Here is a 13,885-nt window from a genome sequence, read left to right as displayed (position 1 = left end):
GATCCTCGGTAGTGTATTGAAGTGGTGAGTAGTGGACTCGTGTGCGCAAAACCTTTTCAAATTGGAGTATCGTAGGATAGCCTAGCCAAGAGTAAAAAGCTGGCTTGCTGCAATAACTCCACCAACCCTTTTTGATACTATGCATGTATGTAGGATCTGATGTAAGTCTTGCTGAGTACCTTTGTACTCATGTTGCTATAATCTACATTTTTACAGAAGACGCTGCAACCCTTTCTGATGGGTTCTATGTAGACGTTGACATCAACGAATAGGCTAAGGACCCAGGTGGTGACCCTGAGCTTGTGAAGGACCACGTAGTATAGCTAGGCTTTCCAGGCCTCTTTTATTTTACTAGTTGTCTGTACTCAGACAAGTTACTTCCGCTGCTGGTTTGTATGACTGTATGACTTGTATGTGGGGTCGTGAGACCCGTACCTTTGTGTATGTTATGTATGGCTCACTGAGCCTTAAATAAAGTACTTGTGTCATAGAGTCATGTTGTGATGCTTCGTTGTATTTGCACATATCGAGCATATTGTGTGTATGATTGAAATGCTTGGTATGTGTGGGATCTGACTATCTAGTTGTTTATCTTTAGTAGCCTCTCTTACCGGGAAATGTCTCCTAGTGTTACCGCTGAGCCATGGTAGCTTGCTACTGCTCTGGAACACTTAGGCTGGCCGGCATGTGTCCTTCTTCGTTCCTGTGTCTGTCCCTTCGGGGAAATGTCCCGCTTTGAGTACCGGAGTCCTGTTAGCCCGCTACAGCCCGGTTTACCGGAGTCCTGCTAGCCCAGTGCTACAGCCCGGACCCACTTGCTGATGACCGACACGTTCGAAGCTGGGTCATGGATGCCTGTCCCTGTAAGTCTGTGCCACTTTGGGTTTACGACTAGTCATGTCAGCCCGGGCTCCTTATCATATGGATGCTAGCGACACTATCATATACGTGAGCCAAAAGGCGCAAACGGTCCCGGGCAAAGGTAAGGCGACACCCGTGGGGATACCGTGCGTGAGGCCGCAAAGTGATATGAGGTGTTACCGGCTAGATCGATGTGACATCGAGTCGGGGTCCTGACAGTGTTGGTATAGAGGCCATGTAGGAGTACATGGTGGGTTGTCTCATTGAAGCCGTCCTCAGGAACTGAGTTCTGTGTTTGTGATCCATGATTCAGCTACTACCATACATTGGGCCCTGAAATATGACCCCGCTCGACTTCTTATTCACCCTAGTCCTCTGTCCAGGAGTTGCAAGTAGTTTCTGGTGTTTGTAGCTTACTGGAGGCCGTGGACAGCGCTGACCGTAGGGGTGGGCTGTGATGCGGTAGGTACGTGGCACGGTGTACCGGATGCCCGTTTGGTATCTCGGGAACCCTGTTCACATCGTTTGGGGCTGTGAGCGAAACTCCGGCCGGATCTCCTCATGGATGGAACCCGAATAGGCGATAAACCTGGACTAGAGACTTGAGTGTTTAGGTAGGTCGTGGTCTACACCCACGTCGGCTTTCGCTTGAAGTCTGCCGAGCACATGTCGTGTGCAGACGCTAAGTGGTGGAAACATGTATGAAGAAGTACACCCCTGCAGGGTTAACATCATCTATTCGAATAGCCGTGTCCGCGGTAAAGGACTTCTGGGTTGCTTATATCAGTTCATGGACAAGTGAAAGTGGATACTCTAAAATACGCAAGATAAGCGTGAGTGCTATGGATGGCGTTCTCGTAGGGAGACGGGAGCGGATCCATAGTGGTGTATTGATATGGTGAATATGTGGACTCGTGTGCGCCACCTCAAAAGATTCACTTGCAGTCGTAGTTAGGATAGCCACCGAGTCAAAGCTGGCTTGCTGCAGTTAAACCCCACCACCCCTTTGTTGATAATGATGCATATGTAGATAGTTCTGATGTAAGTCTTGCTGGGTACATTTGTACTCACGTTTGCCTATTTTATGTTTTTGCAGAGAGACTTCAGTCTCACTAGTAGTTCCGCTTGGACTTCGACGTTTAGCTTGATACCTCAGCTACGATCTTGTGCCCTCGGCAGGATCTGGTAGATAGTCAGGCTTCTCAGCCTTTTTCATTTATAGATGTCTGTACTCAGACATGATAGCTTCCGCTTGTGCTTTGATTTGTATGCTCTGATTGTTGGGTCATGAGACCCCTGTTTGTAATATCTCGCTCCTCGGAGCCTATTGAATAAGTACTTGTGTCGTAGAGTCATGTTGTGATGCTTCGTTGTATTTGCACATATCGAGCATATTGTGTGAATGATTGAAATGCTTGGTATGTGTGGGATCTGACTATCTAGTTGTTTATCTTTAGTAGCCTCTCTTACCGGGAAATGTCTCCTAGTGTTACCGCTGAGCCATGGTAGCTTGCTACTGCTCTGGAACACTTAGGCTGGCCGGCATGTGTCCTTCTTCGTTCCTGTGTCTGTCCCTTCGGGGAAATGTCACGCTTTGAGTACCGGAGTCCTGTTAGCCCGCTACAGCCCGGTTTACCGGAGTCCTGTTAGCCCAGTGCTACAGCCCGGACCCACTTGCTGATGACCGACACGTTCGAAGCTGGGTCATGGATGCCTGTCCCTGTAAGTCTGTGCCACTTTGGGTTTACGACTAGTCATGTCAGCCCGGGCTCCTTATCATATGGATGCTAGCGACACTATCATATACGTGAGCCAAAAGGCGCAAACGGTCCCGGGAAAAGGGTAAGACGACACCCGTGGGGATTCCGTGCGTGAGGCCGCAAAGTGATATGAGGTGTTACCAGCTAGATCGATGTGACATCGAGTCGGGGTCCTGACATAGAACATCAAGATCGTCACCACGCCGTCGTGCTGACGGAACTCTTCCTGGACACTTTGCTGGATCGGAGTCCGGGGATCATCATCGAGCTGAACGTGTGCTAGAACTCGGAGGTGCCGTAGTTTCGGTGCTTGATCGGTCGGGCTGTGAAGACGTACGACTACATCAACCACGTTGTGCTAACGCTTCCGCTTCCGGTCTACGAGGGTACGTAGACAACACTCTCCCCTCTCGTTGCTATGCATCACCATGATCTTGCGTGTGCGTAGGAATTTTTTTGAAATTACTATGTTCCCCAACAGGTGGAACCCAACGAGTACGCATAGCAGTTTTCAAAGCAGCCCAAGTAGCTGGAATAGGATATAATCTACAATGTTCAGACCACCAAACACATGCAAAGCTAGTGAAAGCACAAACAGCAGGAACACGTCTCTCCTCAGGATATTGTAAACATGTAAATCGTTGTTCAGTTTCTAACTCCCAAGTAAGAAATATATCAGGAACATATCTACCCTCAAATGGTGAAATATTCAATTTTAGTTTAGGAAGATGGTCATGTACCTCAGGTGGTGGTGCAGCCCTACCGTTGCGATGATATGCATGAGGACGACCTGGTGGTGGTGGTGATGGTGGTTGCATGTAGTTCTGATTTTGGTCAACCTCATCCTTGTAATGGTCCTCCACCTCTGCAGTAGCAGCAGGAGTGGAAGAAGCATCAACAGCGGCACCAAAATTTTGCCTAGGTCAATGGGAACGCGCTGTGCTCGTCCCACTTGATTTGGAAAGTGACATTGTTGTTGTTGTTATTGTGGAGGTGCGTTAGGGGCAGCCGGTGGTGGTGGTGGAAGACGCGCGAGCAATTCATTAATCTTGTTATCGAGCTTTGTTTCGAACGTCTTCTCCATGCCATCTATCTTCTCCATAGCCTCTTCAAATCTGTTTAGTACATCTTGCACCTGTCCACTCATCATTTGCTGAAATTTATCATGCAACTCCTTATTTGTCACGTTCTCCCAGCCAGTCTCGTCGGCTTGTGATCCTGCCATGGTTAGCAACAATAGAAACACACAAGAATATGATCCTACAAACTACTAACAAGAGGTGGTGGTGGATGTCACAAATCCGTCAAGCAAATCTCAAATTCTTACCAGTTCTTACCCAACAGCAGGCGGTGATCGGCAACCGTCGTAGTCAAAACTCTCAAAGCTTGGATAGAGCGACTACCAGGGAGAGTCAAACGCACGACGTAGATGTATGTGGAGCTGGGAAGGCTTATAATATGGCAGCAAAAAGGGTCAGCAATAATCAATTCAGAGATGCAAAGTTGAATAAACGCTCAACGACGGTAGTGTGCTGGTCCGAGGCTAGACCGTACTAGAGATGCGAGCCTAGAACACGAACAAAATCACGGCGCGGCATGTAAACAAGGGAGGAGCACTCTCTGAATTTTTTCCCTTTTTCACTTTTTTTGCACTTTTTCCTCTTTTTTTTGCTCCGCAACAAATTTTTTTTGAAAAAGTCTACAAATGGTCTAAAAACTGCCTAGCCAGAATTTTCCAGACTTAGTTTTTTTGAGTTTGGAACTATTTTTCTTCTACGGGTAGCACGGAAACTCAGGAGTCCTACTATGTCACGACTCGAAGTATCGCGTGATCTGGAACTCGAAAACAAAGAAACAAATACTGGACTCGGACTAGGACTGGTAGCGGAGATGAATCTGGTGGAACTCAGACTGGTGGCGACGATGAATCTGGTGGAACTCGGACTGGTGGTTGTATATGGCGATGGTATCGCTGGACTCGGATTGGTGGTTGTATATGGAAGCGACGATGTATATGATGGGGTGGTGGTATATGGCAATGATGATGACGATGGTGCAGCGGCGGCGTGACAACCTGTGAACAGAACTCGAAACTCTAAGGGACTAGACGCTAAGACCAGCAACTCGACACGACGATGCAACTGCAAATTCAACAAAGCAAAACTCTAAAAAGACTATGCAAAGGCTCAGATTGGTTCGGATATGATGAACTAACCCTAATTTTTTTGCCTTTTTTTTCGTGGACTGTAGGTATGAAGAACAAACTCGATCTAAACTATGAAAAACTGGAAAATCTCACCGAGCAACCTGAAAAATCTGATACCACTTGATAGAGGCAAAGGTGTCCCGATGTTTCGATGAGATGGTGGCTATCGTTTCTATGGGAGTCGACATTGACGATCCGACTACGAACGTGCGAGACGTCACGCCTTAGCAATCGCTAAACCAACTTCCGAGGGGTTATTGACCACGCCGGAGCATGATCAACCTGACCACGAGGGTCTGTTTCTTGCAAGCAAAGAAGAACAAGCAAGAAACTGAGATTGCAATCTGGATATTGTGAATATAAGATGAAAGCTTTATTGATCAAGGTGGGGTTCTGTGACGTCTTGGTCTGGTCGTTGGACACAAACGAAGTACGCGAAGTTGCAGCTATGGCGAACTTTTAATCTAAACAAAACCCAAAGTCTAAACGATGCCCTAAGGGCTGTATATATGGAGGAGAGAGGGGGAATTTCGTGGCCCTTGGTGGAGGGGTCCGAAACCAACCCTAACTCTTGTTTCCCCACACATACGAACTCTAAAAACATCCTATACTTAAGTACTTCGAGAATACATGGGCCTGGCCCAATAATAAGGTGATGCAGCACCTAGAATAGCCTCTGGACGAAATTTATGAAGTGGCATCTTGTATATTTCGTCTCATGCTTCATGCACTCATTATGGTGGCTTCAGAGTCCTGGAATCATAACTTGTAACTCCGTTCTTGTTCGCCTTGCGCATGCCATCATCTCCATGCTTGAACTTGCTCCAAGGTTCATCTTTCTTGTCCAAGCTAGGCCCTTCATTTGTAAGCAAAACAAATGTATCCAATTTAGGCAGCATCATAGTCTCATGAACATTAGAATCGTTACCAAGAAACGAAAGTACCTGATAATTCAATTGGCGTGCACGAGCTCTAGTAATTGGTCCAGTATGTATAACAGCAGGGGATGTGTGTGTAACAATGATATTGATATCCTCATCACGGGGACTGAGCAATCTCACACCCTCGCGATCAAGACTATTTAAGCTTATGGGTAGGAAAAGGTATGTGAGGTGGAGCTGCAGCAAGCACTAGCATATATGGTGGCTAACATGCGCAAATGAGAGCGAGAAGAGAAGGCAAAGCACGTTCGAGAATCTATGATCAAGAAGTGATCCTAGACTACTTACGTTCAAGCATAACTCCAACACCGTGTTCACTTCCCGGACTCCGCCGGAAAGAGACCATCACGACTACACACGCGGTTGATGCATTTTAATTTAAGTTAAGCTTCAAGTTTTCTACAACCGGACATTAACAAATTCCCATCTGCCCATAACCGCGGGCACGGCTTTCGGAAGTTCAAAACCCTGCAGGGGTGTCCTAACTTAGCCCATCACAAGCTCTCACGGTCAACGAAGGATATTCCTTCTCCCAAGACAATCCGATCTGACTCGGAATCCCGGTTACAAGACATCTCGACAATGGTAAAATTAAACCAGCAAAGCCGCCCGATGTGCCAACAAATCCCGATAGGAGTCGCACGTACCTCGTTCTCAGGGCAACACCGGATGAGACTAGCTACGAGTAAAACCAGCCCTCAAGTTTCCCCAAGGTGGCCCCGCAGGCAGCTCAGTTCGGACCAACACTTAGAGAAGCACTGGCCCCAGGGGGTTAAAATAAGGGACATTTACATCTATGCCCTTAACTCGAACCCACTACTCAGTTTTGCCCCTAATTTTTAGGTATGCTCAGTTTTTCCCCTCCGCCGTTAGTTTCACTTATAGAAATGCCCTTCTCTGCCGTTACCGTCCGGTCAAAGGTCTTTGACCGTCCTGAAAAAATAGCAAAAAAATCAAAAAAATATGAAATTTGGTGGGATCGAAGATAGTCATGTCCGCAAGGCGCGTGCACATTTTCATGCCGTTCGGACACTCCGGGAGCTCGTGTCAAAGGAAAACATAAATTTTGTACGCATGCGAGCAGTAAATTCAAAAAAATATTAAAAAATAGAAAAAATATGAAAGTTCGTGGGACTGAAGATATTCAGGTTCACAAGATGTGTGCAGAACCCAAGGGAAGGTGATAGGTGTTAGTGCAAATGTAAAACCAAGGTTGGGCCTTCCTGGAGGAGTTTTATTCGAAGCAAACTGTCAAGGGGTTCCCATTATAACCCAACCGTGTAAGGAACGCAAAATCAAGGAACATAACACCGGTATGACGGAAACTAGGGCGGCAAGAGTGGAACAAAACACCAGGCATAAGGCCGAGCCTTCCACCCTTTACCAAGTATATAGATGCATTAATTAAATAAGAGGTATTGTGATATCCCAACAAATATCCATGTTCCAACAAGGAACAACTCCAATCTTCACCTGCAACTAACAACGCTATAAGAGGGGCTGAGCAAAGCAGTAACATAGCCAAACAACGGTTTGCTAGGACGAGGTGGGTTAGAGGCTTGACATGGCAATATGGGAGGCATGATAAGCAAGTGGTAGGTATCGCAGCAAAGGCATAGCAAAAGAGCGAGCATCTAGCAAGCAAAGATAGAAGTGATTTCGAGGGTATGGTCATCTTGCCTGAGATCCCGCAAGGAAGAAGAACGAGTCCAAGAAGAAGACAAACAGACGTAGATGAACGAATCCTCACAACTCCGGAATGAAACTGAAGCTAACGCGAGAAGTAACCTGGAAAGAAGCAAACAACATAGTAAACAACCATCACATAAACATGGCATGATGCACAATCAAGTATGATGCATGTCCGGTTTAATGAAGCATGGCATGGCAAAGTGCACGAGCAATCCTACAAACTAAGTGGAGCTCAATATGCAACTTCGTTGCATATTGATGGAACACCACATCAATTATTAGTTCTCTCCCGGTTATGTACTCAACAATATTAAATGTTGTTTAAACATGGCAAGAGGTGAAGCATAACAAAACTATACCATCTAAACAATTTAAATGGGGCCGGATATAACAAACAACAAATTCGGTAAATCCCCATATGACTTAGAATTTAATGCAACAACAATTTTAAACATTTTAATGTTGTTATCATGATGCGGATGACATGTGCAAGTTTTATGGAGGTTTTATGAAAATGTTAACAAGAGCATTATGAAGCATTTGTCATCGTGGCGGAAAACAAAAGGGGTGCCACGACGACGATAACGAAACGGTGCCACGGCAACGTTCCGGTTCCGACAAATCATTGAGACATCGGTGCAAAAGAAAGTGTGGCAGGAGCGTGCAAAAGATGGTGGGGTGATCCCGGTTACCGGGTTCCCACGGGTCGACGACGGTGACAAGGCAAAAGAGGGGCAACGTGCACCGACAATTCGAGCACGAAGAAAGCATGAGCATCTCAACCATCGCAAGCATTCGTTCACAGACATCGTCTCGGGGTTATACCTTCGAAGCATGCGTTTCGGGCGGAACGAGTTCGTAGTGGAAGTAGTCGTTCACGGGTCTTCGAGGGAAGTAGTGGTACACGTTCGTTTTCGGAGAGGTACTTGACGAATCCAAGGTTTCCGAGGGCGACGGTAGTAGAACTTGGCGAATCCGAGTTTCTCGGAGGTCGTCATCAAACTTGGTCAAATACACGATGTGGGTTGACGTTCACTCGACGGCCTTCAGCGACGGTAGTTGTACACGGGTCTTCGGCCACGGAAGTAGTCGTACAACGTTTTCGTAAGTGTTTGGGGTCACGACACGGAACTTGACGTCCACGGAGTCTTCGCGATTCGATGGTAGTGGTACACTTTTGTAGTCGTTCGAGTCATCGGTATAGGAAACTTGACGGAATTTGGAATCACTTCGGAGCTGTTGTGGTACTTAGGGTCTTCGGACTTGCCGATCTCGGTTCGTGCGACGGTAGTGGTACATCTTGTAGTGGAACTTGGCGCATCCAAGGTCTCCGGTGTAGTGGTACACACACGTAGATGAACTTGACGGGTTGTCGCCATCCTGGTACTTGGCGTCCTCTTGGTCTCGACAGAGATGAAATGGAAAACAACAGTTGTGGTACATGGAGTCCAGGGGGCTTCGCAGGTCATCCTGCACTTGGCGATCTTGACGATTCCGAGGGTCTCGGCGGAGGCCATGGTACTCCTGATTGCACCAAGATGATCTAGCAGCAGCAAGGGCGTCGGGGAGGACGACCTCAGGTCAACGCGACCACGAAGCAGAGGCGAGGCCACGACACTGCTGGATTAGGCGCGAGGAGGTCGGGAATGGCTTGTTCTGGCCGGCGACGAGGCAGCTTCTCCCCGTCAGGCAAGACGGCAGGAGCGCGGGGACGACGAGTCTCGACAACGAGAGGGTGCAACAGCTGCTGCTATCGGCGGCGACCTCTAGGCGGGTTGAGGGCGACGCGAAGAAGCAGGAGGAGAGGCAGGGCGATAGTCGGACGGTGGGGTCGCCGGAGGGAGCAGAAGGAACTCGGCGGTAGGGCCTCAGCAGCAGGGGGCGCAGCCATGGCGGGGCTTGGCTGCTCGGGGAGGACGGCGGGCGCCGGAGCTCCTGCTCTACTGTAGTAGGCATGGGGACGAGGAGGTGGAGCTCGAGCGCCGTGGCCCGAGAGAGAGAGAGAGGCTGCAGGTCCTGGAGGGATCGAGAGGAGAGAGTGATAGGAAGATGGGATCGAGGGAGACGGGGAGGTTCGAATGAGATGGGGATCGAGTGCGGTGTCTCCTCTCCTGGCGGCGCGAGGGAAGGAATCGAGGGAGAGGGAGATGTGGGATCGAGGCCTAGGGTTACGGGGGCGTGCGGGCTGGCCTCGGAAGAAGGTTGGGCCTTGGAGGCCGACGCGATTGTGGGCCTAGGGAGGCCCACTAGAGAGGAGGGGGCCAGCTGGGCCTTAAGGCAAAAGGGCAGGCCTGGCAGGCCTGAGAGGCTGGGCTCTTCTCTCCCTCTATTTTCTCTATTCAAAAACAACAGAAAAAGGAAGAAAAGGGAAGAAAAGAAAAAGGTAGAGAAAGAGTTTGGGCACGGGAATAAATTTCCCGGACTCGCAAAAAATGCGCATGTTCCAAGAAAAATGGAGTGGGCATTTTTGAAAGTTTAAATTCAAACTCATTTGATTTAAAATCAAATGGTTCGAATAGGAAGTGAGGGTTAGGAAGGTCCAAAAATGTTCGGATTTTTGGTGGAGCTCTGGAAAATGATGAAAGAAATATATGGCAAGGTTTGAGGAGCAACTCGAAGCAGAAAAGACTTGAGAGTTACATTGCAAGTGTGTCAAAGTAATTCCACAAGAATGCAAATATTTATAGTAGCTCCCTAATATCGGGAGGATATGTTATAAAGAGAAGTCACCCTTCCCTCGATTTAAATGGAGCGAAGATCCATGAAATACTTAAGTGAGTTTTTAGTTGGCTTTGAGAAAATGATGGCATGATGACATGATGCAATGCACATGATGCAACGAACCAAAACAAAAAACACATGACGAAACCCGGAAACCCTGGAAGGCATCTGAAGCTCCGGTCTTGGGGCGTTACAGGACCTCTCTGTCGCTGCTACTCACGGCGCTGCTTCCACACCTTGCCCCGCCCTAGTCGTGGCCTTGCCGCACCCGTGCGCTTTGTTGCACGCGCACGTGCGTGATCGGGCCGCGCCTCACCCGCGTGAGGCCTCCCAGCAACCTGCTCTGCTGGCGCCCGCCGCGCCCTCCTCTGCAAGCCGGCGCGCCGCCCGCGCCTCCACCTCTGACCCGCATGCTCTGCTGCCTCTAGCCACGCCGGCCCTCGCCAAGCCGAAGCAGCCCGCCCGCACAACCCGCGCCCGCTGGCCGCCTCGCATCGCCCCACCGCGCATGTTCCGGCAGCCGCCCGTGCCACCGCGGATGTCGACTCCGCCGTCGATGCCGGCCAAGTCCGGCCGCCCCGCGACCACCGGTCGACGTGGTCGACAACCAGCTACCCATCGGTCCCCTTCGTTCATCGAACCAACGCTCGTAGCGCAAGCCCGGCGGGTTCCCGTGTTGCTGCCGTAGCCGGCGCACTGGAACTCCTCGCCAGTGTTAACCATGATGACGTGGACGTCATTAACCCCCTAACCAAATCCCTAACAACCACTGACATCGGACCCCACAGTCCTAATTAATCTCATCGGTTTTGTTTAAAAGCCTATTAAACAAATCACTCAACGACACTCGGGCCCCACTGGGCCCTTTGACCAGTCAAACTACTGACTAGGACTAGCCCAATCAATGGCAGGTGGGACCTAGTGGCCCACTTTGACCAGTCAACAGGGACCAGTCAACTGCTGATTGGGCAGTCAACTAGGACCCACTGTCAGCCTCACATACAAATAGCTAGGCACTCTCTCTGTGTACCCGTAAGCAATTTAACATTTAATTTCGAATTAAAACAATTCAAAAAATGTTTTAAAACTTTAAAAATCAATATAAGATAATCCATAACTCGGATGGAAAAACTTTGTACATGAAAGTTGCTTAGAACGACGAGATGAATCCGGATACACAGCCCGTTCGTCCGCCACACACCCCTAGCATATCAAACCTACAACCTTCCCCCTCCGACCCGTCTGTCCAAAAACACGAAACACCGGGAATACTTTCCCGGGATGTTTCCCCCTTCGCCGGTATCACCTATCCCCGCGTTAGGTCACCCCTAGCACAACATATTGCCGTGTCTTGCTTTGTGTTACATTTGATTGCTCTGTTATTTATTGTGTTCCCCCTCCGTTACTTCTTTCCGGTAGACTCCGAGACCGTTGCCGATGTCCGTGTGTTCGACTGCATCGAAGACGACCCCTCCTTCTTGCCAGAGCAACCAGGCAAGCCCCCCCCTTGATCACCAGATATCGCCTATTCTTCTCTCTACTGCTTGCATTAGAGTAGTGTAGCATGTTACTGCTTTCTGTTAATCCTATTCTGATGCATAGCCTGTCCTTGCTACTACTATTGTTACCTTTACTTGCAATCCTAAATACTTAGTATAGGATGCTAGATTATCATCAGTGACCCTACATTCTTGTCAGTCTGCCATGCTATACTATCGGGCCGTGATCACGTCGGGTGTTGATCACGGGTAAATACCTACATATATACATACTATATAGGTGGTGACTAAAGTCGGGTCGGCTCGTTGAGTACCCGGAAGTGATTCTGATGTGGGGGCTAAAGGGCAGGTTGCTCCATCCAGGTAGTGGTGGGCCTGAGTTCCTGACGGCCCCGACTATTACTTTGAGGCGGAGCGACAAGGCAGGTTGAGACCACCTAGGAGAGAGGTGGGCTTGGCCCTGGTCGGCATTCGCGGTTACTTCAAAATAACACACTTAACGAGATCTGGGTATTTGATCTGAGTCTGGCTACTAGCCTATTCGCACTAACCAACTACGCGGGAACAGTTATGGGCACTCGACGTCGTGGTATCAGCCGAAGCCTTCGTGACGTCAGCGACTGAGCGGCGCGCGCCGGGTTGGACTAGAATGCCTGCTCTTGTATAAGGGAGGCTAGGTCTGCTCACCGGCCGCGTACGCAATGTGTAGGTATGCAATGGGTGATGGGCCCAGACCCCTGCGCGCATAGGATTTAGACCGGCGTGCTGACCTCTCTGTTGTGTCTAGGTAGGGCTGCGACGTGTTGATCTTCCGAGGCCGAGCATGATCCAGGAAAGTGTGTCCGGACAAAGGGGATCGAGCATGTTGGGAAATGTGGTGCACCCCTGCAGGGAAGTTAATCTATTCGAATAGCCATGATCTTCGGTAACAGGACGACTTGGAGTTGTACCTTGACCTTATGACAACTAGAACCGGATACTTAATAAAACACACCCTTCCAAGTGCCAGATACAACCGGTGATCGCTCTCTCACAGGGCGACAAGGGGAGGATCATCGGTTAGGATTATGCTACACGATGCTACTTGGTGAACTTACCATCTACTCTCTTCTTCTGCTGCAAGATGGAGGTTACCAGAAGCGTAGTCTTTGAAAGAAGTAGCTATCCCCCTCTTATTCTGGCATTCTGTAGTTCAGTCCACATATGTCACCCCTTTTCCATTTGATACCAATGCATATATATGTAGTTTAGCTCCTTGCTTGCCAGTACTTTGGATGAGTACTCACGGTTGCTTTGTTCCCTCTTTTCCCCCTTTCTATACCCGATTGCTGCGACCAGACGATGGAGCCCAGGAGCCAGACGCCACCGTCGATGAGGACTCCTACTACACTGGAGGCGCCTACTACTACGTGCAGCCTGCTGACGATGACCATGAGTAGTTTAGGAGGATCCCAGGCAGGAGGCCTGCGCCTCTTTCGATCTGTATCCCAGTTTGTGCTAGCCTTCTTAAGGCAAACTTGTTTAACTTATGTCTGTACTCAGATATTATTGCTTCCGCTGACTCTTGTGTCTTCGAGCATTTGTATTCGAGCCTTCGAGGCCCCTGGCTTGTAATATAAAGCTTGTATTATTTTAATTTGTGTCTAGAGTTGTGTTGTGATATCTTCCCGTGAGTCCTTGATCTTGATCGTACACATTTGCGTGTATGATTAGTGCACGGTCAAATCGGGGGCGTCACAAGTTGGTATCAGAGCTGACTGCCTGTAGGAATCCCCCTTCCACACTCTTGGGCCGAAGTCGAGTCTAGACATTACAAAACTTTTTACTAACATGGTTGTGTGTCTTACGGACCCACGTCACCATTTGGGTGGTATTAGGATCTTTTACTTCTCAATCCTTACTCTGGGACTCTGAACTCTCTTCTACTCGGGTTAAAATGGTTTTACTAACTCTAACATTAGGATCTCATGATCACCTCCACCTGAAGAGCCCCTTATTACAGATGATCGCCTGCTACACCAGAAGGTTCTGAAGATACTCTACGATGTTCTCTTGCGACTTTGTGCCATCGCTTTTGCAATTCCCTTCCATCGATAGACCCCTATGGATAGCGATGTATACTTGCCATTCATACAACCATCCCCCGTTGATCTTGTTATTACAAGATACCCTGAAATCGTCTCTATTGTTCTGAGAATATTTTGT

Source organism: Triticum dicoccoides, chromosome 5A (assembly GCF_002162155.2).
Source record: "Triticum dicoccoides isolate Atlit2015 ecotype Zavitan chromosome 5A, WEW_v2.0, whole genome shotgun sequence".
Classification (NCBI taxonomy): domain Eukaryota; kingdom Viridiplantae; phylum Streptophyta; class Magnoliopsida; order Poales; family Poaceae; genus Triticum; species Triticum dicoccoides.
Note: the sequence above shows the minus strand (reverse complement) of the source record.